We start from the raw sequence: 25,333 nt of genomic DNA on the forward strand, positions 1-25,333 counted from the left end.
GTAATTCAGGGGTTGTCGATTGTTTAACCTGTTTAACCCCGCCATATCATGTATGTATGTATGTGCCTGTCCTAAGTCAGGAGCCTGTAATTCAGTGGTTGTCGATTGTTTAACCTGTTTAACCCCGCCATATCATGTATGTATGTATGTGCCTGTCCTAAGTCAGGAGCCTGTAATTCAGGGGTTGTCGATTGTTTAACCTGTTTAACCCCGCCATATCATGTATGTATGTATGTGCCTGTCCTAAGTCAGGAGCCTGTAATTCAGTGGTTGTCGATTGTTTAACCTGTTTAACCCCGCCATATCATGTATGTATGTATGTGCCTGTCCTAAGTCAGGAGCCTGTAATTCAGGGGTTGTCGATTGTTTAACCTGTTAAACCCCGCCATATCATGTATGTATGTATGTGCCTGTCCTAAGACAGGTTAAACCCCACCATATCATGTATGTATGTATGTGCCTGTCCTAAGTCAGGAGCCTGTAATTCAGGGGTTGTCGATTGTTTAACCTGTTTAACCCCGCCATATCATGTATGTATGTATGTGCCTGTCCTAAGTCAGGAGCCTGTAATTCAGGGGTTGTCGATTGTTTAACCTGTTTAGCCCCGCCATATCATGTATGTATGTATGTGCCTGTCCTAAGTCAGGAGCCTGTAATTCAGGGGTTGTCGATTGTTTAACCTGTTTTACCCCGCCATATCATGTATGTATGTATGTGCCTGTCCTAAGTCAGGAGCCTGTAATTCAGGGGTTGTCGATTGTTTAACCTGTTTAACCCCGCCATATCATGTATGTATGTATGTGCCTGTCCTAAGTCAGGAGCCTGTAATTCAGGGGTTGTCGATTGTTTAACCTGTTTAACCCCGCCATATCATGTCTGTATGTATGTGCCTGTCCTAAGTCAGGTTTAACCCCGCCATATCATGTCTGTATGTATGTGCCTGTCCTAAGTCATGTTTAACCCCGCCATATCATGTATGTATGTATGTGCCTGTCCTAAGTCAGGAGCCTGTAATTCAATGGTTGTCGACTGATGATGTGTTACATATTTGTTTTCCGTTAATTTGTTGTATTCAAATATTGCCGTTTGTTATTTCGTTTGAATTGTTAATCAAAGTAATACTCACAATATCAGTTGTTGTTTGAAAATGAACATTTTGTTATGAATCAGAACACAACCATTATACCATGAATTGTCGATTTTGTATCATGTTTCTCCAAATCTCAGGGGGTAGTAAAATAAATTGATACTGGGTCCACTCAAGTAACTTTCATCATTAAATTATGGACATTTTAATATCTGTTAGTAAATTATTTATACGTTTATTCAAATTTAATGGGAATATAAGAACAAATGATATATAAGAGTCTTCTGGCGTTCTGAAATTCAAACTTTTGAACTTCTTCTAAAGTATTATTTCAGAGCAAAACGTGTACTCTTTTACACAAGTGGTATGTCCAAAACGTATTACTAAAAGCAGAAACATATAATAATTTTCAGCGTTTCGAAGTATAGAGGAAAATTAATGTACTAACGGTTCTTTCAAATATATGTATGGACACGTGATAATAATTATAGTATCACGTGAATGGTCACTTTTCGCGGATTTATTTCCCTTTTAGATCATTCTCTCGCCAACTTCGAACTGGTGAAGATGAACACCGATTTAGACGATTCAATTAAGGCAGTTATTCTACATGAGGTGAAAAATGCAGTTTCCTCTTTACAGCAAGATCTTCTAAACAGTATAACTACAGTGATGGATAGTAGGCTTTCGTCTTTCCAGTCAAAACTGCAACAGTCACAGCAGAAGATTTCCCAAACTCAGATAGCTAAGCTTGAAGAAACCATGACTGACAATTATAGTTTTCAGCGTAAAGGAAATGAAAACCAGTATCGCCATGAGGTGAAAGTGTTAACCAAGTTGAAAGAAGCTAAAGCTAACCTGAAAGCTAAAAGAATTAGGAATTGATTCAGTACAGACAGCAAAGATGAAGATTGTTGAAGGTATTGACTTATTGCGTGAAAGGCAAAAACTTATAAAACTGGCCGACTCTTCCTAGTTTGGATGGAAAGTCGTCAGTGATTACGTAGCTAATCCAATCGCTGACGACTCAGAAGACGAAAAGAAGATGATGAGGGCTCAGTCTAGAGCAGAAAGAAAGAGTAAGGCGGAAAAGTTAAGAAAGGCAAACCAAGAGTAACACCTTATAGCAGAAATCTAGTCTTGTGGGCGATCGACAATTATAAATTGTGTTTGATATATGTTTTGTTATATATTAGTATAGTGTGTACTACATATTATATGTCTCTGCTAAAAACAAGAATACGAGAAAGGAAAAACGTGGTGAAGAAAATGTAGGACCAACAACTTGAACAGTACAACTCAAAAAAAGTCATCGTTATTATAATCGATGACTGACGAATCAAATTTAACGCCAAACTATATTATTCCACTGCATGTTGATTTTGATAGTGAAATCAACATTTGATTGGTTGAAATGTTCACACGTGACGTCGAACAAAACTTCATATTCACCTCTGAGTATCATATTCCCCTTGACATGTCGGAACTAAATCGTGCGATGTTTCGCGCGGTTATGTACATAACGTCTTGACTTCTTATTTTCTAAATAACTTAATCAAATATCATTATCCCGTACTACAGAAGCACTGGAATGCCATGCAATAAAAAATTTCAACTTGTGCGCACAAGTTACCAACTTTCGCACACAAGTTACTAACTTGCGCGCACAAGTTACTCGTGATCTTATAGACATGCGCTGTTTTACTAAAGAGACTACTTTATGGAACGCCGTAGCTGCCGAATACAAACATATGTTTATATACATGAATCCACATACTTTTCAATATCTGCACATGTTTTTTTTCTATGTATACACATACTTTTCATGTATATGAACATAGTTTACTTTATATGCACACACTTTTCTATATATGCATATATATGCGCATTTTTTATATATCTATTTGCACATAGTTAACCTCATATGTTTTTTTTCTATATATGCACATACTTATTCTACATATGAATATACAAATGTAGTTCTGCATGTGAATACTTTTCTCAGTATATATGAACATAGTTTTTCAATGTATTCACTGAATTCAACACGCCATTAGTGGTAATAATCCTTGTGTTAAAATGTAATACAAACGACTCATACAAAATCCAAAGTTATGGCATTAAAACAAGTGACTATAGATGAAGACAACAGCGCCATACCATCATAATATTGCATTCATATAAAAATGATTTCAAAAGTTGCTTAATTGAACAACATACATTATTAAGAAATTCTTAATAAACATTCCTTTTATGATATTGGAACTCTTAGTTCAGTTTGAAAAAAAAAAAAAACAGAAAAGCATAATATGAATTGTCATTCTCACGTCGAAAAACTATGTTCATATATACTGAGAACAGTATTCACATGCAGAACTACATTTGTACATTCATATGTAGAATAAGTATGTGCATATATAGAAAAAAAGTATATGCTTATGAATATAAAAAAGAAGATGTGGTATGAGTGCCAATGAGACAACTGTCCACAAGAAACCAAAATGACACAGACATTAACATCTATAGGTCACCGTACGGCCTTCAACAATGAGCAAAGCCCATACCGCAAAATCAGCTATAAAAGGCCCCGATATGACAATGTAAAACAATTCAAAAGAGAAAACTAACGGCCTTATTTATATAAAAATGAACGAAAAAAAATGTTAATATGAAGTTAACTATTTGCAAATATATATTAAAAAAAAAATGGTAAACGATGTGCATATGTAGTAAAAGTATAGGAAAAGTAAGTGCATATAACGTAAACTATATTCATATATATGAAAAGTATGTGTATATATAGAAAAAAAACATGTGAAGATATTGAAAAGTATGTGCATTCATGTATATTTAAACATATGTTCGTATTCGGCAGCTACGGCGTTCCATAAAGTAGTCTCTTTAGCAAAACAGCGCATATCTATAAGATCACGTGTAACTTGCGTGCACAAGTTGTGTAACTTGCGCATACAAGTTGTGTGACTCGTGCGCACAAGTTGTGTAACGTGGTCATCTAATAACCTATTAAGGTGACATCGAAGATTGCCGAAGGTAATATAACCTGATATAATTATAGACATATTCATAGAAAGCAAACTTAATTTGTGCAATTGCATTTTTTCAAGGTCTGCTTTGTTTTATAATATAGGTAAAAAATATACGTTCACCATCGTTTTTGTGTATCGAATCAGTCAATCAATTGATTCTGAGATCTCCCTTGTTTCATTTTCCATGTTGACATTCGTTTCCTTTTAATAAACTAACACGTCTACTTCATGCGTAACTCATCTCTAAGGGTATAAAGTGAAGGTCATATGAATGCAGATACAACGATTTCGAATTATTCACTTGCAAGTGAACAATTCATTAGCGATGTTTCTTATTCTATTTTGACGAGGTTGAACCATACAAACCGCTATAGGCGAATTATCATTTCCCTATGTCACTGTTGTTAATGATTGAACTAAACAAAAACCCATATATTTTATTTTTATTCATATCTCGTAGCTGATACCCCTTTAAATGTATAATTAACTTAGTTTGACGACCGAGATGAAATTACGACTTCTGTATCACGATTAATACCGACATTTAAAGAACTACATTCTCCCTACACGATATCGTCGATCTAACGACCACATTTTGACAAGATAAGGCTACGTAATGAGTAATTTGTTTTTAATTTCAGATCTTGATTCTGACCAAATAACTTGATGAAAACATTCGTTAAAAAACACAAGTCATTTGGCAGGGATAAGTAGATTAAAAGTAAAATCACAAAAATACTGAACTTCAAGGAAAATTCAAAACGGCCAGTCCCTAATTAAATGGCAAAATCTAAAGCTCAAACACATTAAACGAATAGATAGCAACTGTCATAATCCTGAAATGTTACAGTCATTTTCTTGTGGATTGAACCTGGTTTTATAGCTTGGTAAACCTCTCACTTGTACATGTATGACAGTCGCATCAAATTCCATTATATTGATAACGATGCGTGAACTAAACAAACAGACGCAATATGCAAAAAAGCCAAAAACAGGGATACAACACTGTGTTATAATATCAATCACCACAAAATCAAACAAATATTTAACAAAGAAGCACAAAAAGGCATATATCAAATTTAACAACCTCATTTATTGCTTTTTATTTTCTATTTTAAATCCAACCATAAAGGATTGCAAAATTTAAAATACTACTAGTACCGACTCATTACCCTGAAAGACACATGGTTAAGTTTACATTAACACTGAACTAGAATCGCCCGTTTGACGTACAGTAATTGATCAGAACATTAAAACGTCACACAGGTAGAGATATAAAATAATATTGTCGTTCAAAGTATGATCACAATATAATGTAAAGTTCTTTAAGCCATATCCTCTGCAGAATATAAATCAGAAATTTCTCTTGCTCTTCATGACGCCTGTTTATATGCTTATTTGTAATTTCTTTTAAAACGTAGCCTTGTCATTATGTATCAAAGAAACAAAAATGAGCATATAGTATTAGCATTTAGCCAATATGCAAGACAAGCATACAAAAATTATCATCATAGAACGTTATAAAATGATGTCGAGATGTATAAGTACGGAGCCACGTCATGTGTAACAAAGAAACTGACAAAAAGTCGCACAGGCAAAGCACATTACCAAAAATGAAAGACAATACAAAAATTATAGAACAATAACACAATTATTATGTACAGAGTCATGTCAGATATCATCAAAAAACAGACCTAACAGAAAAAATGTAATATTAATAAACCACTGTTACAAAACGAAGGAAACCATGTCAAACAAAGAAACTCAAGCTAGGGTCATCTGATAGGGGTGATCCGCCTCATATCACTCCTGGTAGAACAAATGAGCTGGGATGTAAAACAATTAATTTGCTTTTTAACTCGTAAAAACTTGCTTGCAAGACAGCAGTCACTGAGTGTAACAGCGAAAAAGAAGAGGAAGATATCCTTTTCGAATAGATTAAGACTGTGCGGTCTTTCATAAAATTAGAATTAAACAATGTGTTCATAGTACACAGATGCCCTACTCGCAAATTTGACATGAAAATAATAAAGAATATTGTATAGCAATATAATATTCCCCACAGAAAGTAACCAAAAGTTAGCGTGCAATAAATTCTAATATTGCACTAGTGCAATAAATCTTCAAAATTCATGACGTCATCAACGACAAAATCTTAGTTTAAACAAATTTTTACTTTCAAATATTATATTGCTATACAATAAAAGGGTTATTGCATGAATATTGGGGAATATTGTCCCTCGTAGAACATATATTGCACTCGCAAGCTCGTGCAATATAAAGTTCTACTCGGGACAATATTCCCCAATATTCATGCAATAATCCTATATTATATCATAGGGAACATGTGTTCTAAGTTTCAGGTTGATTGGACTTCAACTTGGCTTCATCAAAAACTTCCTCGACCATAATTTATAACTTTAAGCGGGACAGACGGACAGACGAACGAAAGGACGAATGGACGAGCGAACGGACCCACAGAACAGAAAACATAACGCACCTCTACTATCGGGGCATAAAAACTGAATGTGAAGATGAATACACGTGCACAACCAATCTGCAAAGCCCCCCCAAAAATTGCTAAATACATGTCAGCTGACAATATAAAGCAATACGTAAATTACATCTCGCTACGGAGAATATATTCTGGTTACACAGATTCTGATTGACAACAAACCGTATCATGTAATTTTCGGTAAATCTTTCGCGTGTTGGTCGCACACACTGTAGTTGTACAATCGGGATTTGTATAGCCATTTTAAACCCTGTTCAATTAGACTTTAATATTTAAAATGATCATGATAAAAAAAATATTGCAGTGAGTAAAATATTTAGTAAACTTTATTGTTAAACACTAGCATGAAAACATAGATGTATACCGGATTGTGTTTACAAAAGATATCTTCAAGACTGGTTCCCTGACCGTCATCTGTTTGACTCTGAAGTACCCGTATGTTGCAAGGGAGATAACCTGCCTAAATATCTTCGTCCTTTTACATAGTTGAAATATGAACAAAAAATCATCTTATTTGGTATACATAGCTATCCAATAAACTCCATGATTCATAATATATATACATGGTAGTCAAACCCTGTCTTTTGATAAACTTCCAGTCTCTAAGTAAGGCGTATGTAGGTTCGTAACCAGGAGAGGATAACATATAAGGAAATACATCCGTGGGCCATTTACAGATAAGAAACCCAGAATGGTGTCTCATTTCTATACCTAAAGCTGCTGCCACTATTCCCAAGTAACTATCCTCTATAGGAATAACCTTCACATATAATGCTCCAATTGCTAACATTTTTACGGTTTTCATATTTGTCAAAATTGTTCCTCCAATTAAATGTGATGGTAAATAAGCGAACGGATATTCCTCAGGTGAAAGGTAAACTTTGGAATTATTATCTCGCTGTGGTCTCGGAAAATTGACTTTGTGTCCAATCATTACTAAATCTGATGGTGCAATCTGGGAAGAGGCAATATCATACACATTCATTGGGTTAACTAACCGATCATCATCTATGAAATGTATAAATTCTGGTTCAATATTAAGGTCCAATAACCACAACATGGAATAAATAGTCTTATAAACAAGATTTTCGTATGTATCAGCAATATTGAGCTGAACAATATCATTATATTGTTTTAATTCTTCTTCAATGAATGGAGTCTCAATGTCTGTGTAGCCAATTATGAAAACTATTTTTGTACGTAGTTGTTTTACATTTCCCCAAGTCTTACGTATGACATATCGTTGACCAAAGTTCAAGACATGTGATTTAACGACAAACATCATTTGTAGAGAATTGCAAGCTGTATTATCACAAAAATGTTTTGAAGGGTCTATCTTATAAGCATTGTCCTTGACGAAGGAATTGAAGGGCTTCACATTTGTATTGCCTGTCTTTCGAATATCGTTCATTATTTCCCTTGAATTAGGCATAAAAAAATCAATTTCCATATAAGTCACATTCATGCAAAGCATTGAATATATCCACAAAAAGAAAAAAAATCCACACAAAAACACTAGAATTGTCAGGAATCTGGAAAAAACCAAGCATGTTATAGATTAGATAATAACAAAGGTAGAATACGGTAGTGTTTGCGTAGGACCAATCATCGTTATAATAAAGCTCCTTTTTGCCTCCAATCTTCATTTAAAAGACAGAATCGATTTAAAAAAACTTATACAATAGCCAAACCGAATATTTATGTTGAGGGCCCTAGATACATGTATAACCGTGGATTTTAATTTAGTATCAAATGTCATGTTCAGTGGTGTGGTTTCTCGTTTTTTTTCAAATAGTTAAGACCGTTGGTTTTCCTGTTTGAATGGTTTTACAATAGTCATTTAATTTTTGGGGCACTAAATAAATTGTTGTTCGGTATGAGCTACGTCTCCGTGTTGAAGACCGCAATTTGACCTGTAATGGTTTACTTTTATAAATTATGGACTTGGATGGAGAGTTGTATCATTGGCACTCTCACCTCATCTTTTTATATCTATATATAGTTATAAAAGTAATACCAAATTAAATAAGATTCTGGTCTTAAAGACAAATGAGACTGCCAATATAGATATCTGATCTCTACAATGGCTTATCGTCACAATGTAGACGCAAATTCAGTCCAGCTTCGTTTGCCGTTTTTTTCTCTTTCATATCCGGAAACAGCATATCTAACAATGTATATGTTCCTGCTTATAATTGTTTATATGTTTTCTGATGGGGTTAGTGTTGCTCCATCTTTAGTTTTCTGATGGGGTTAGTGTTGCTCCATCTTTAGTTTTCTGATGGGGTTAGTGTTGCTCCACCTTTAGTTTTCCGATGGGGTTAGTGTTGCTCCATCTTTAGTTTTCTGATGGGGTTAGTGTTGCTCCATCTTTAGTTTTCTGATGGGGTTAGTGTTGTACCATCTTTAGTTTTCTGATGGGGTTAGTGTTGCTCCATCTTTAGTTTTCTGATGGGGTTAGTGTTGCTCCATCTTTAGTTTTCTGATGGGGTTAGTGTTGTACCATCTTTAGTTTTCCGATGGGGTTAGTGTTGCTCCATCTTTAGTTTTCTGATGGGGTTAGTGTTGTACCATCTTTAGTTTTCTGATGGGGTTAGTGTTGCTCCATCTTTAGTTTTCTATATTGTATTTGTATACTGTTGTTGTCGTTTTAAGGTTTCTTTTATTTTTCCCGTGGAACTGTCAATTCGTTTTTGGGTTATGAGCTTGATTGATCGAAATGCACGCCTCTTATTTAGAGCCCGTTTCTCAATTATGAAGGCCTGGTTTGGTGTAGCCAAAATTCCGGTCACCAGTGCAGTAAGGTCTGATGTATAAATGTAGGTATTTTGATCCCGCTTCTATAAAATGTTTTGACATGTGAGGTGATATTGATGTCCATGTTTAATCAATAAATCTGATATTTTAAGGCATGTACAAAATATGACTTGTTCTGCTCAATATCGTCAATAGCATCATTGCACACAGTACATTTGTCCGTTTGTTTTATTTTACTTTTAAATAAAAATACTTTCATTCCTTAGATGATGTGTTTTATTTTATATTGGAACCAATGAAGTTTTGAGCTTGGTGTGTTGTAAAAATATATATACGTCTAGTATATCTTTCGTGAAGCCTTTGTTTTATAAAACAATGTTCTTTTTTTGGGAGAATTGTCAAAAGATGCATTATTACAAAATAAAAATTGAGAATGGAAATGGGGAGTATGTCAAAGAGATGTAACAACCTGACCACAGAGCAGACAACAGCCGAAGGCCAACTTTGGGTCTTCAACGCAGCCGGAGGTGGTCCTTAACTGGCCCCTGAATAAAATTTTGTACTAATAGTTCAGTTAAAATGGACGTCACACTAAACTCTAAAACATATAAATGAACTAAAATTAAAAAAAAAACATACGAGACTAACAAAGGCCAGAGGTTCTTAACTTGGAACAGGCGCAAACATGTAGCGAGTTAAACATGTTTTGTGAGATCTGACCCTCCCCCTATACATCAAGCCAATGTTTCACATTACTTCATTGCTGTTTTAACCCATTTAGTTTGCTTAATGGCAATTATGTGCAATGTAGAGCACATACCTATTGTATATCAATAGGTAATATTTCTCCGAAACTAATACTCACATGGTACAAATACATTTTCTGAGTGGTGCTTTCTTTATCCTTATCATGCTTTTCGTTTTGCTGAAAATGAAAAATAAACTATTCTACAAAGAAATCTATATAGCGTTCTGTCTGATGATTTTTATAGTTCGTTCTTATGTTGTACTGGTATACCACTGTCCCAGGTTAGGAGGAGGGTTGGGATCCCGCTAACATGTTTAACCCCGCCACATTATTTATGTATGTGCCTGTCCCAAGTCAGGAGCCTGTAATTCAGTGGTTGCCGTTTGTTTATGTGTTACATATTTGTTTTTCGTTCTTTTTTTTTTACATAAATAAGGCCGTTAGTTTTCTCGTTTGAATTGTTTTACATTGTCTTATCGGGGCCTTTTATAGCTGACTATGCGGTATGGGCTTTGCTCATTGTTGAAGATCGTAAGGTGACCTATAGTTGTTAATTTCTGTGTCATTTTGGTCTTTTGTGGATAGTTGTCTCATTGGCAATCATACCACATCTTCTTTTTTTTTTTATATCGTATGCATTCTAAAGAGAAAGAATACGGTACTAGAAAAGGGACGAAATCTAAAAACCAAAACGTAAGGGAGTAACCGTTTAACTGCAAGGGAGGGTCAGATATTATATGTTTTAACATTTTATTTTAGTCTTTCGTTCGACGCCTTTAATCCTTTTCCCCCGAAATATAACACTTTGAGGTATAAAAGGGAAAACCTGGATTCAGATTATTTTTTTTGGTCATATTATGACATGAATAAAGGATGAGGGGCCTGATTGGGGGGGGGGGGGGGGGGGGGGGTTGTCTCATCACGATTCACGAGTTGATTTTTATGTCAATCACGATTCACAGAAAATAAATTTCCATGATCACGGAAAATCTGTAGAAAAACGGGAAAATACCCCATCAGACTCGTCAAGGCTGACGTTGTAATTCAGGTTAATGATATATAGATTTTTGGTATATTTTGAAGTTAGCTGTAGTGTTGATTCCCAAACATACTCTCACAGACGAACTACATATGTGAGAGCTGGTTCAGCTGGGTCTTTACATGATGGGGGAAACTAGCTGTGTCAGTGACTAGGATGGTGCATGGCATTGCTGCCGATGTAGAGCCCAGGCCGGGATCGACTGACAACTAGAATATTAAGAAACTCGATATTCATTTAATAAACAAAACATCAAAGTAATTACAATAAAATTTCAAAGTACAATTTTAAGGTTGAAATAAATTGAAAACAATAATAAAATACTTCAAACAATTCTAATTAATAAAACATCAAATAATAACAATAATAATTACTGTTAAATTAAACCTTTGAATTGAAATGTAAGTTACTTATAAACTTTATAATATATTTTTTCCAAAATAAAATTCAACACATGAAGAAACAATTTTAAATCTAAATCATTTTTAAAACCAAGAGACTCACCTACAATATCAAGAAACTCGCTATTAATTTTATAGCGGCTTGATCAGTGTATAATATACTAATTTCTGAACTTCTAGTTACCTTTAATTGACTGCAGCAAAGAGGATTACAAAATTAAACAGGTATAAGTGAGGATTAAAAAACAAAAACATGCAGGATAACAAAAGAATTTATAAGTTATTACTAAAAATAAGAATGCATAGGTATAGTTATGGTACAAAACCAGGCCAAAAACTACAAGTTACATAAACATGTTTTTTTTCTTTAATTTCTTATTTAAGGTAGCACAATACAAAGATTTTACTACTTCCAATCTCCAACCTTTAAAATGCTGTAACTTTCTTAAAACTGCATATAAATTAATAAAAGATGTGTATATAGATAGATAAAGGATTAATCTTTTATATGAATGCAATATGCAATTAAAGGTAAAATCTTGGTCAGTTCACTTGAATGAGTTTAGCTCTTTCATCTCTATAGCTACACAAGAAATGTTAACGTTATCTTCATCAACACAGCAGGACCTACAAAAGGATGTCTCAAATTATTGTTATCGTATTCCATTCTCTCATAAATTTGTAATTAGTGTAAACATCCTTACCACATAAAAGTAGATAATGTATGATTAGGTAAAATTTGAGCTATATATTCTATGATTCTATCCAAAATCTGAGACACATTTTTGTAGATAATGGCTCTTGGAACAACATATAATAAAAGCAACCCTCTCGGGGGATTCATGAAAAAGCTAATTTCAATTTAAAATGGAAATTTCTTGTAAAATGTTGTAGATACAAGTATCATTTTAATTGATTACATAATTGTTGTTTAATACTAGCATTGCCATAATATGAAAGAGTAATCTGTTAGCTATCCATAGATACCACTTTTAAGCATTACAAAGAAAGTTACAGCATTTTAAAACTGGGGAATTGGAGGTATACAATCTTTGTACTGTGCTACCTTAAATAAAAATTAATTAATAATTGTAACGTCAGTAATGTTCAAAATGTATGTCAAATATCTGTCACAATAGTTATCTGCTTGACCACAAAATTTTTTTCTATCAAATTTCAGATAAGAAAATTTGTTTTCAGGAAAAAAACCACAATTCCTTCCCCTTGAATTGAAACGGTTGTTCCCTAAGCTGTGAGAACCAGAAATATAAAGACAAATGAGACATACTCTTAGCTTAGGAAAACATCAAAGTGTCAACATAATATGACTAACAATGTATTAAAAAAAAACCCCTGTAAAACACTTTATAAATTACATGCGTCCGAAGTACTTTTCTTGAATCACCTTTATCAGGAACTCTCAAACTATTAAATTCCAATGATGTACACGGACCGAAGCCACCCGAAAATCAAAATCCAATGATGTACGGACCGAAGACACCCGAATATCAAAATCCAATGATGTACACGGACCGAAGCCACCCAATTATCAAAATCCAATGATGTACACGGACCGAAGCCAACCGAATTTCAAAATCCAATGATGTGCACGGACAGAAGCATCCCGAATATCAAATTCCAATGATGTACGGACCGAAGCAACCCGAATATGAAAATCAAATGATGTAAACGGACTGAAGCCACCCGAATATCAAAATCCGAAGATAAACACGGACTGAAGCCACCCGAATATCAAAATCCAATGATGTACACGGACCGAAGCCACCCGAATATCAAAATCCAATGATATACACGGAACGAAGCCACCCGAATGTCAAAATCCAATGATGTACTAGAACCCAAGACAACCGTATATCAAAATACAATGATGTACACGGGCCGAAGCCACTCGAATATCAAAATCCAATGATGTACACGGACTGAAGCCACCCGAATATCAAAATCCAATGATGTACACGGACTGAAGCCACCCGAATATCAAAATCCAATGATGTACACGGACCGAAGCCACCCGAATATCAAAATACAATGATGTACACGGAACGAAGCCACCCGAATGTCAAAATCCAATGATATACTAGAACCCAAGCCAACCGTATATCAAAATACAATGATGTACACGGACCAAAGCCACCCGAATATCAAAATCCAATGATGAACACGGACCGAAGCTGTCGGGGAGCTATATGACCAAAACAAAAAGGATCTAAAACAACAGCTAAATTCAACTAATTAACTCCTTATACGACCTTGAACGATGGCTGTCGATGAATGTCAAATAATACAAGGAAAACAGAGTAAGCAGTATTGTATCAAGCATGTTTTGCTTGTCTCAGAAAAAAATAATTCTCTGTACATTCATCTCAGTAGTTATTCTATTTATTACATTGGCAAATGGCTTTTTTTTTTATAAAATTGAAGTAGAAACCGCAAGGAACTATGTCTTTTTCTACGCATTTGCAACTTGATAAGGGTTGATCCGCCTATTGTTGTTCGACTCCAGAGGCGTGAAATAACGGTTCATGAGATGTTTAATATCGGTATTTATTTCACTGGGAAATCTATGTAATTCATTGCACGAATGTATTAATCTTCTTTATCTCTATTTTGTGCATTTTTTAATATTTGTTTGGGATAATTTTTCATATCATGCATCTCGCTTGAGATGGAAAATTATCGCTAGAAACTAAGGACGCACGTGGCTTATTTTCTTGGCTCACATAATATTGTTACTCTTATTGGAGTACTGTTAAACTGTGACAAACACATTAATGATCCGTCTGGTGAAAGAATATTCCACTCATATAGACAAATGTTTTGTGCTGATGTTCATGTAATATTTGCCACTGAAATTTTTGCAAAAATGAAGAACACAAGAAGAAAAAATATTACTGGTAATTATAGTTCAGAGCTAGGTTCGAGTTCAGATCAATGTTATCACTATCGACAGTGATATAGGGAGATTGTCGGATCCCGATCAAGACTGAAAAGGACAACCAGTTTTTTTTTTTAATTCAAAGGTAGCTAATTAACTTTTGATTCTTTGGTTCATTAATTCTTTTTAGCCAATATGATATAGCAGATAGTGCTTAATTTGGCACACAAATGCAATCAATTATTTTCAAATTTACTATCATTAATCAGGATTGGCAAAAATAGGTGCATTTACCACAATGAAAGATAAATGTGATAAAAGAATATACAATAAAAAAAAGAGAGGTAAAAAAAAGAAACCACAATCTTCCTCTTGATTTCATCGGATCTCAAAATTTAAACTCTTACCAGAATTTTTACCTTATCTAAAAGTATAGCTCAGAAGTTTTTAAATGTAACCTGAGCTTTAACTAGAAATCTTACTGGAATAAATATTCGAAATCAAAATAAAACTTGAACTTTAACTCAAATTTTAACTGGATCTCGAACTTAATTTGGTTTGATTATGGAGCATTTCTACCGAAAACGGTGTCATTGAGGGCTTTTTTTTTTTTTTAAAAAGTGTCGAGTTTGTGGCTTTTTAAACACAGCATTTCAGTTTTTATCTTACTGGTGCAAATGGACAAGTTAGTGAATTTGTTCTGTTTGTAGTCTAAAGGGAACGTGTTACTTTTCAGCCCAGATACCCCCGATCTTCTGAAGTAAAAGATTCTTAATCTGCAAGCCGTAAATTATTTCTTTGCAATGTAATACGGCATGAGGCACACATTCGTATTTCCAATGCAACAATGCAATTAAAATTTTTTGATGACTTCAACTTTGACAATTACTTTAAAATAAACTGCTACTGTATGTCTAACAATGAATAATCAAAATACATTGAAAAATGTTATTATATTTTGTAGTGAAAAGGTTTAACCCAATAGTTCCAAGTATTGCAAGAAATGCTGCTATGCTAGCAGCGTCGTTCTATAACACCAATAATTGATAATAAGATTTTTGTCCGGTGTAGCGGAATTAAAACATCGGTGACCCTCCTCCCTTTGTTATTTCTGCTTTTCAAATCTCCCCCGAATCTGCAAATTATGCAGAAGTTTGAAAGTTAAAACATTAGTAGATTTTACTTGAAAAGAACTTTTCAATCTTTAAACTCGTTCTTTCAAATTTGTAAGGCAAACTATTAAACAATATTAACATATTTACTAACCTTAAAAGACAATCCAGTCTGCTTACTAAATCTTATTTTGGTTCACAATCTTATGAACCAAATAGTTTTGCACGACTTTAGATAGCAGAACTAGACTTAAATTGATACATGAATATTTTATTACTCAATACAAGTGTGGACACAGATGAGTGTGGATAGTATGTTTGGATGTTTGACAGTGTTTTATGACAAAAAGAGTTCTATGTTTTTCCTATATGGTGTTATTAACTGTGTTGCACGATGACAAATAATCTGAGCATTAGGAGTGTTGTGTATTTAATATCTAGTTTTTATGCTAAAGACGGGCATGGAAGAGGTAGTAATTTCATTAGTTACCAAATGATTATGATAGAATATGTTCCACATGTTTGATTTTGGATACAATTTGTAGCTAGGAGAGCAACGCATGATAGGTTCATTTTTTCATGTGTTTTTTTCTAAATGGGAGATGATATCTAGAAAAAAGTAAAATCACAAAAATACTGAACTCAGAGGAAAATCAATTCGGAAAGTCTATAATCACATGGCAAAATCAAATAACAAAACGCATCGAAAACGAATGGACAAGAACTGTCATATTCCTGACTTGGTACAGGCATTTTTAAATGTAGAACATGGTGGATTGAACCTGGTTTTATAGCTAGCTAAACCTCTCACTTGTATGATAGTCGCATCAAATTCCATTATATTGTCACCGATGCGTGAACAAAACAAACAGACACAATAGGTAAAAAGGTAAAAAAAATAGGGGTACAGCAGTCAACATTGTGTTATCATCTAAATCACTATAAAAACAACAAATGTAACGAAGAAGCACAAAAAGGCATACAGCAAATTTAATATCCTCATTTTGTTTATACTATACGATTTAATTTATCTATGTAAAATGCACCCACAAAGGATAGAGGGTTTTAAGTACTGGTGTAAAATTGCGCGTTTGAAATTCGCACAGGTAAACATGAAATAATTTTGTCGCTCAAAGTATGACGGGATACATAAATACAGTCACGTAAAATAGATATAGCAAAAACAGACTTAACAGTAAAAGTAATAATAATAAATAAAATAATAGTGTGGTTCAAAGTATGATGAGATACATAAGTACAGAGTCACATCAAATGTGTATCACAGAAAACAGACATAACAGTAAAAGTAATATTAATAAATAAAATAATTTGTCATTCAAAGTATGACAAGATACATAGGTACAGAGTCACATCATAAAATAATTTTGTCGCTCAAAGTATGATGGGACACGTAAGCACAGAGTTGCGTCAAAAGGATATAACAAAAAACAGACTTAACAGTAAAAGTAATATTAATAAAGACAAATAAAAGAATAGATTAAGGACAAATGAAAGAACTATAAAACACGTAGTTAAGATGATAAACAACATCAGTACACAGAATCTATACATCAAGACCATCGTGTATTATTTGTGAAGTTGATACAGAATATTTATCAACAAGGTCTTGGTACCTTCCGATGAACTTTTTTTTAGAAAAAGGACGAGACGTTCTTTGACATACCCCTGGTTCATCAACTTTCTACTCAGACACTGATGACATTTTACAAAGTATGAGTAGGAGCTGCAAGCTCTTGAATATCGAATAAGTTGGGGATATATAAATGGAACCCAACCAGAAGTTCGGATTGTTTATAGAAAGAACATCATCAATATATCTGAAAGTGAAATTAAATAATGTGGCTTCTTTGATCTTCTTGTTTTTGACAAGTGTCTGGAGGAACTCCGATTCATACGAAAATAAGAAGAGGTTGGCAAGAAGAGGCGAACATATTTGTTCCCATGGGAATGCCGACAATTTGTTGAAAAAGTTTACTTCCAAACTCAACAAATATGTTGTCGATAAGAAACTCCAGCATACTGACCACTTGTTCTACTGTGTAGCATGTTTTACCTTTTTGTTTGTCACTATTAACGAAATATGCCTTATGGAATCCCAAAGTAATAAATTTATAGCGTATTCTACCATTTTTATGTTGAAAGGCATTGTGGATTATTTCTTTTAGGCGATTTTTCAATTTCACATAGGGAATGGTGGTATACAGGGTTGAAAAATCAAAAGTTTTGATAGAACTAATTTCAGAAAAAGACCGAGATTTAAAATTGTCTAGAAGTTCTTTAGAATTTTTAAGAATCTACATATTGTTAATACCACTACGCGAGTAAACAGTTTCACAGTATTTCTGAAGACCCTCTTTCACTGCGGAAAGAATTTTAGTCAATCTAATGGACAATTCTTTAGTGGAACATGAAGATGAGCCAGCAGTATACCGTTGTTTGTACGGAATTTTATGAAGCTTTGGTATCCAATACAAACAAGGTAAGTCCTCCGATTTGGTGTTCGATGTAATGTTTATTGAAGCCATGAAGGACTTACGATTTGCTAAAATCTCATCCTTGTCAAATGATATGTCTTTGTATGTGGGATTACCTGAGTGCTCCTTTATACCCAATTCTTTTACAAGACATTCGTAGTAATACGATTTACATACAAAGACAATATTATTTGAAGCTTTGTCCGCAGGAACAACAACATACATGAAGAGATGATAAATTTCATGGCCTCTTTGTCTCTGAAAACGGACTTTGGTCGATCGTTCACACAGTTTTTCAACTTGTGAATGCGACGTTTTATCAGAGACCTGATAGTTTTAACCCATTCTGACAAAGTGTCCAGTTCAACTTCTTCTCGCTTAGCCCATGCTCTGGCGTAGTCCTCAATGGAATCCATAATTATTTTGAAGTTATGGTTCCAATTGATGTGTTAGGGTTCTCTAAACGTAGGACCATGAGAAATCACCTTTCGGAGATTTTCATGTTGAATTACGTTTAGATCCCCAGTTATAACATGACCAGAGGGGCTGTAATTATAAGGCGAGTGGGAACAGTCACATGTCGGAGGGTTTTTTAGTTATTGTTCTAAGTCAAGGTCCTGCAATGCTTGTTAATAGTTAAATATTTTAAGTGCAATGCCTAGATTTGAGACCATAATATAAGGAGCCTGTAATTCAGTGGTTGCCGTTTGTTTGTGTTTTGATTATTCGTTTTTCGTTTATTTTTTGTACATAAATTAGGCCGTTAGTTTTCTCGTTTGAATTGTTTTACATTGTCATTTCAGTGCCCTTTATAGCTGATAATGCGGTATTGGCTTTGCTCATCGATGGCCGTACGGTGACCTGCAAATGTTTATTTCTGTGTCATTTTGGTCTCTTGTGGAGAATTGTCCCATTGGCAATAATACCACATCTTTTTTTTATTTGCTTACTATTTGTTACGGAAGCGTATTAGCGCCACACATCTTTTTTTTTAATTTTTCTTCCTATGTTTGCGTTATAACGCAAACATTTGTTTTATCTTATTTCTTATTTAAGATTCAAAGGAAACAGTAGTTATTAATAGAGGAGACTGTATATAATAAAATTTATCACCTTTGTAGTAATTGCAAAGTAAACTGCTTGAATAATTAGATCATATCAATGACTATTAATGAGCAGAATAATACAAGAAGATGTGGTATGAGTGCCAATAAGAAAACTCTCCATCTAAGTCACTATTCGTAAAAGTAAACCATCATAGGCCGAATTACGGTCTTCAACACGGAGCATTGGCTGACACTGAACAACAAACTATAAAGGTCCCCAAAAACGATATCCAAGTTACTACTAGTATATATATTACAAAGAAAATTGAGTAAATTGAGGTTATACCTAAGAAAAAAATCAACCCTGCTAATATAGCTATAGCCGAATATAAATATACTTCCAAAGTAAGCTCTCGTTTGAGAACTGTGTAAAGTAGGTTAGATTCAAACAAGCTACCCTTTGGCAATAAATGTATAGAATGAAGATGTTTTATTAATAAAATTATGTTCTCTCTATTTAAATTACTACCCAAGCATCTTAAAAATACTTCATTATATTGAAATGAAAATTCAATGACTTTCTATCAAAGAATCTTGATCATATTCTTTAGATTTAAAAAAAATGTTTCCTTATTAATAATTCATTTTAAAGCAGAAAGATCATTTTGTCTATTTGACTTGGAGGTTTTACAATTGTATGACATTATTTTTGATCTTTCAATTTTAATATGACTATATACTAAACTATATCTACTTTCTTGTTAAATTATATACTTTTCTGATGCACTAATCAGTCTTAATTTATGTATCATTGCACTTCAATTATTCCATTATTCCTATGCATATTTATTATGATTTGGCCTTGTATGTATGTTTCTTTTTTTTTTATCTACTAGTAAATCACATCCGAAATGAATGACAGACGGACATAATATATACAAAACTTAATGAATAATTGAAATCAAGATATTTGCGTTATAACGCAAAGGTTTGCGTTAAAACGCAAACATAGGAAGAAAAATAAAAAAAAAAAAAAAATGTGTGGCGCTAATACGCTTCCGTAACACGGATGGTTTTATTAAATTACTTTGTGGTGGATCGTCAGTATCATTAGTAAAAAAAAATGTTAAAATGCCGAATTGTTCCTCAGATTAGAATACATTCATTAGTTTTTAGTAATGACAATGCCTGACATGCATGATGCTTGGGGCTAGATGAGCTAGGAAGTAAACCTTTGTGTTGATTTTTTTCAATTCTTTGATAATATCTCCTCCATAGCTGGTCGAAGCAAAGAACAATTTTGACCAATATGAAAATGATTTCACCAAAAGAACCTTTGTGAGCATGCTTCAAAGACTCATAACTGCTCCAAAACTAATCTGATAGAATTTCAAGCATGCCAAGTGGATATTATCAACATCTACTTAATTAGTCTTAATATGTCAAAATATCTAAAAAGTTATAGTATTCAAAAGGTATTACACAATTATTCTCTTTTCATTTTTTTTGTTATATGGATACAAATATAAGTGATACATGTACCAATACAGTATTTGTTGTGGTATGAAAGTGTAGTTATTAACATTTACTGTAACAATGTTAATTCATACAAATCAAGAAATAAACAAATGAATGAAAAATGTTGAACATGTACAATGAAATATAGTTTTAGAAATCGATTAGGCCAGAAAGGACTTGTATTTTTTTTTAACATAATTGAAGCTAGGACAATTTACACTCAGGACCGAGTCATCAGTAGGCAGTGCAGATTTTTGGTTCAAATCGAAATAGAATGCTTTTATCTCCCTATTACTTACATTGTACATAGAGGTGATAATACATGTACTTTGACAAATCCTTGTTCATTAGAGTTGTCCGTCAAATCTTACTTTTACAAGGAATGAATTGCATAACAATGAACTGAGCTCAAATCAAAGTACTTTAATAATCCAGTGATATACTTTGAAGTACAGGTCCTTCATGAACATCCATCGACCAGTACCATATCTCAATAACATGCCATACTACATGGTTGAATCAGAAGTCCTGAAAAAGACATGATTTTTTTTATCTTATTTTAAGTCTATATGCACAGGTTCAAACTTTCTTGTGGGATAACCATTCAGTATCTAGCAAACCAATTTGCTTCATGCACATATTGATATAGGTTGAGTGCCCCTCTGTTGGAAATAAGAACCCACCTCCACCTACACACATGTAATTTTAGTCAACTGATGAAGAAACATTAATCAAAGAGCTGAAAGCTTTGAGGAAAAATGACGCCACTGTCTCTAATATTGGGATATTTTTTATGCAAGTCTTGATTTTTACATACCGTAATTAAAGAACCTTAGTGAGCACGCTCACATACCCCACGTCCCCACATTGTCATTGGAGAAATTAAATAAGTATAAGAAAAAATACTGAATAATAATTTCCTGTCAATATACACATCTACATAGTATGTCCTTATTATCTACAAAATTTCATGAAATTATGTTCTGTGTTTTCAGGAGTTGAGATGACAAACTGTTGCAGAAGTACATTGAAGCAAGTAAGTTCAAAGGGGCATAACTCCTAGAAAAAAAATTGAATCGTAATTTCCTGTTGATATGCACATCTACGTAGTATGTCCTTATTATCTGAAAAGGTTTCGTGAAATTCTGTTGTGGTTTGAGAGGAGTTGCGATGACAAACTGTTGCAGTAGTACATTAAAGTAAATAAGTTCAAAGGGGCATTACTCCTAGAAAAAAAATTGAATCGCAATTTCCTGTTGATATGCACATCTACATAGTATGTCCTTATTATCTGAAAAGGTTTCGTGAAATTCTGTTGTGTGGTTTGAGAGGAGTTGCGATGACAAACTGTTGCAGTAGTACATTTACTTTTTGCAGTAGTACATTAAAGTAAATAAGTTCAAAGGGGCATAACTCCTAGAAAAAAAATTGAATCGTAATTTCCTGTTGATATGCACATCTACGTAGTATGTCCTTATTATCTGAAAAGGTTTCGTGAAATTCTGTTGTGTGGTTTGAGAGGAGTTGCGATGACAAACTGTTGCAGTAGTACATTAAAGTAAATAAGTTCAAAGGGGCGTAACTCCTAGAAAAAAAATTGAATCGCAATTTCCCGTCGATATGCACAACTACATAGTATGTCCTTATTATCTGAAAAGGTTTCGTGAAATTCTGTTGTGTGGTTTGAGAGGAGTTGCGATGACAAACTGTTGCAGTAGTACATTAAAGTAAATAAGTTCAAAGGGGCGTAACTCCTAGAAAAAAAATTGAATCGCAATTTCCCGTCGATATGCACAACTACATAGTATGTCCTTATTATCTGAAAAGGTTTCGTGAAATTCTGTTGTGTGGTTTGAGAGGAGTTGCGATGACAAACTGTTGCAGTAGTACATTAAAGTAAATAAGTTCAAAGGGGCGTAACTCCTAGAAAAAAAATTGAATCGCAATTTCCCGTCGATATGCACAACTACATAGTATGTCCTTATTATCTGAAAAGGTTTCGTGAAATTCTGTTGTGTGGTTTGAGAGGAGTTGTGATGACAAACTGTTGCAGTAGTACATTAAAGTAAATAAGTTCAAAGGGGCGTAACTCCTAGAAAAAAAATTGAATCGCAATTTCCCGTCGATATGTACAACTACATAGTATGTCCTTATTATCTGAAAAGGTTTCGTGAAATTCTGTTGTGTGGTTTGAGAGGAGTTGCGATGACAAACTGTTGCAGTAGTACATTAAAGTAAATAAGTTCAAAGGGGCGTAACTCCTAGAAAAAAAATTGAATCGCAATTTCCCGTCGATATGCACAACTACATAGTATGTCCTTATTATCTGAAAAGGTTTCGTGAAATTCTGTTGTGTGGTTTGAGAGGAGTTGCGATGACAAGAAACAGGACTGACGGACGGACTGACGGACGGACGGGTCAAAAACATTATACCCTCCGCAACTTCGTTGCGTGGGGTATAATTAGTTTAACAATGCAACATGTTTCGAAAGCATATAATTGATATTCGTATGTGTGTGTGTGTGAAGTGAAGATGACAACTGGCTGTTTTTTTAAGACAAATGAATAGGTCAAGACTACCTGAATTTTACAAATAAATACTATAGGCTTGTATATTTGTCACTGGTTCATAGTCCGAACCACCATCTCCCCACAAATTTTTAGGTAAATAATCTTTTTGTTACTGTTATCAAAGGTCTAATGAAACTTAGGTCATTTTAAAGAATTCTAGCCAAACCGGCACCTGGTTAAATTGGCACCCGGTATAGTCAAATCGGCACCTGGTTAAATCGACACCTGATATAGTCAATTCGTCACCCATGTTAAATATATATTTTTAACAGTATTTTAAGCAAAAAGAGTAAAAATAAAAAAGGGGTTACCAGAATTTTGTTCAGTATTGAAGCAAAAATAGTTAAATACCTAAGGAAGGATTGTCCAAAAATATTAACTTTCACATTTATGGGGGTTCATGTACATTTTGTATATATTTATTTTTCTCAACTAAATGTGTAATTTTAATCATATATATGAGGTATTGGATATTCTTTATGCATTTTTTAACCAGTTGAGCATTTTACAGGATTGTTGGTTTAATGCTGTATAAACTTAAAATTTCCTGAAAAAAAACACCTTAAATTTGCTAATTATTTGGCATGAAAGTTTGATTTATTGAAAGGGACTCATAGTTTTCCATTTTATTTTTCTAATTGTCTCATTGTTAAAACAACAGCTTGGGTAAGGGCTTCGTTGTTTACCTTTATACACAACAGCATATTAACTATGTACTTGGTAAAAGTTATTAATCAATTGAATAGAAAATATTATAACAAATATTATTGGATGCCGAATTGATTTCAAATAGGTGCCGATTTGACTAGATGCCGATTTAACCAGGTGCCGATTTGACTTTACCTTTATACCTTTACCTTTACCTTTACCTTTATCTTCGGGTCTTTACATAAGCCAAAGGCTCCGTTTACTGACCCCTCATCTTGGATTGTCGTATATGATTTCTCATCTCATAATAATATATTTATATATAATATATTACACTTATCAAAAAATACTTATTTAGGTGTGCGCAGCTGAAACACTTAACACGAACATACGAATTTAGTTTACGTGAAAGTTTGTCTGTAATGACCACTGTTCACGACGTACCTACGATAGACATTTAAACTGTGGGGTCACCAAAGATTTCTTAACGCCTTTAATTATAAAATAATTCGAAAAATTAATCAGGAATAACCTTTATGTTTTGATTTATATAATTGATATAAATCAAAACATCGTGTTATTTCTGATTAATTTTTCGAATTACTTTATTAAGGTGTTGAGAACCTTTGGTGACCCCATAGTTTAAGTGTCTTTAAAAAGTACATAGTGAGCAGTGGTCGTTACATACAAACGTTCACCTAAATTGTCCCAGTCAATGGATTAATTTAATGTGTCAATCAATGGCCACAGCCACACTGTTTTGAATTTCATTTTATATGGGTTCCAATTTTCGCCATTTAATGCAGACTTAAAACTGTTCAGAGTCTTTGCCGTCACCGTTAAATCTGACAGGTTATTCCACTGATCCACTACTCCAGTTGAAAAAGCATTTAGTCTATGTGTGGTCTTACACTGTTTTTTAAATTTTTTTAATGAGTGACCTCTAGTATTATTAGATAGTGCTAAAGTAAATAGCTCATCCAGTCGATGTCATCTATACCATGCAATGCTTTGTAGACTTGTATCATATCATTCCTATCCCTACGATATTCCAGGGTTGGCAAACCCAATGAAATGACTTGTACATTTCAAATCTTCTGCGATCGTTTGCGGTATTTTCTTGAGAAAACCTCTTTTCCATCATCAAACAGAAGTAGAAACTGCTTTAAAATGATTCTAGAACGCTTCATGATTTAATTCACTTAAAAAACAATTTTGAAACTTGCGATGTTTAAACAGGAAGTTTAAAAGGCACGTGTAAAGGAAGAAATTAACCGGTGAGAGTCGAAATCCGTACAGATATCACTATAATACGCCTTTGAAAGTAAAACAGTTCCATCTTCTTGTAAAACAGTCTTAATTATACCTATCACATTAATGTTTGAAGGGTCTTAAGCTTATACAACCCATATAAGTCGGTATGACGGAATGAACAATAACCGATTACGTTTTG

The 25,333-nt window shown here is 33.7% G+C and overlaps 1 long non-coding RNA gene across 2 annotated transcripts; it reads right to left on the minus strand.

The window, feature by feature from the left end:
- Positions 1–6,952: 6,952 nt before the first annotated feature.
- On the minus strand, positions 6,953–15,821 carry LOC143055994 (uncharacterized). Of its 2 annotated transcripts, none has more exons than XR_012972200.1 (3): positions 15,757–15,821; positions 10,272–10,331; positions 6,953–8,181 (listed from the first exon to the last, which is right to left on the minus strand). It is a non-coding gene; the product is annotated as an uncharacterized LOC143055994 (long non-coding RNA). The 2 variants fall into 2 exon arrangements; XR_012972199.1 differs by lacking the exon at positions 15,757–15,821 and adding an exon at positions 11,698–11,779.
- Positions 15,822–25,333: the final 9,512 nt, after the last annotated feature.

Source organism: Mytilus galloprovincialis, chromosome 13, assembly GCF_965363235.1.
Source record: "Mytilus galloprovincialis chromosome 13, xbMytGall1.hap1.1, whole genome shotgun sequence".
NCBI lineage: Eukaryota > Metazoa > Mollusca > Bivalvia > Mytilida > Mytilidae > Mytilus > Mytilus galloprovincialis.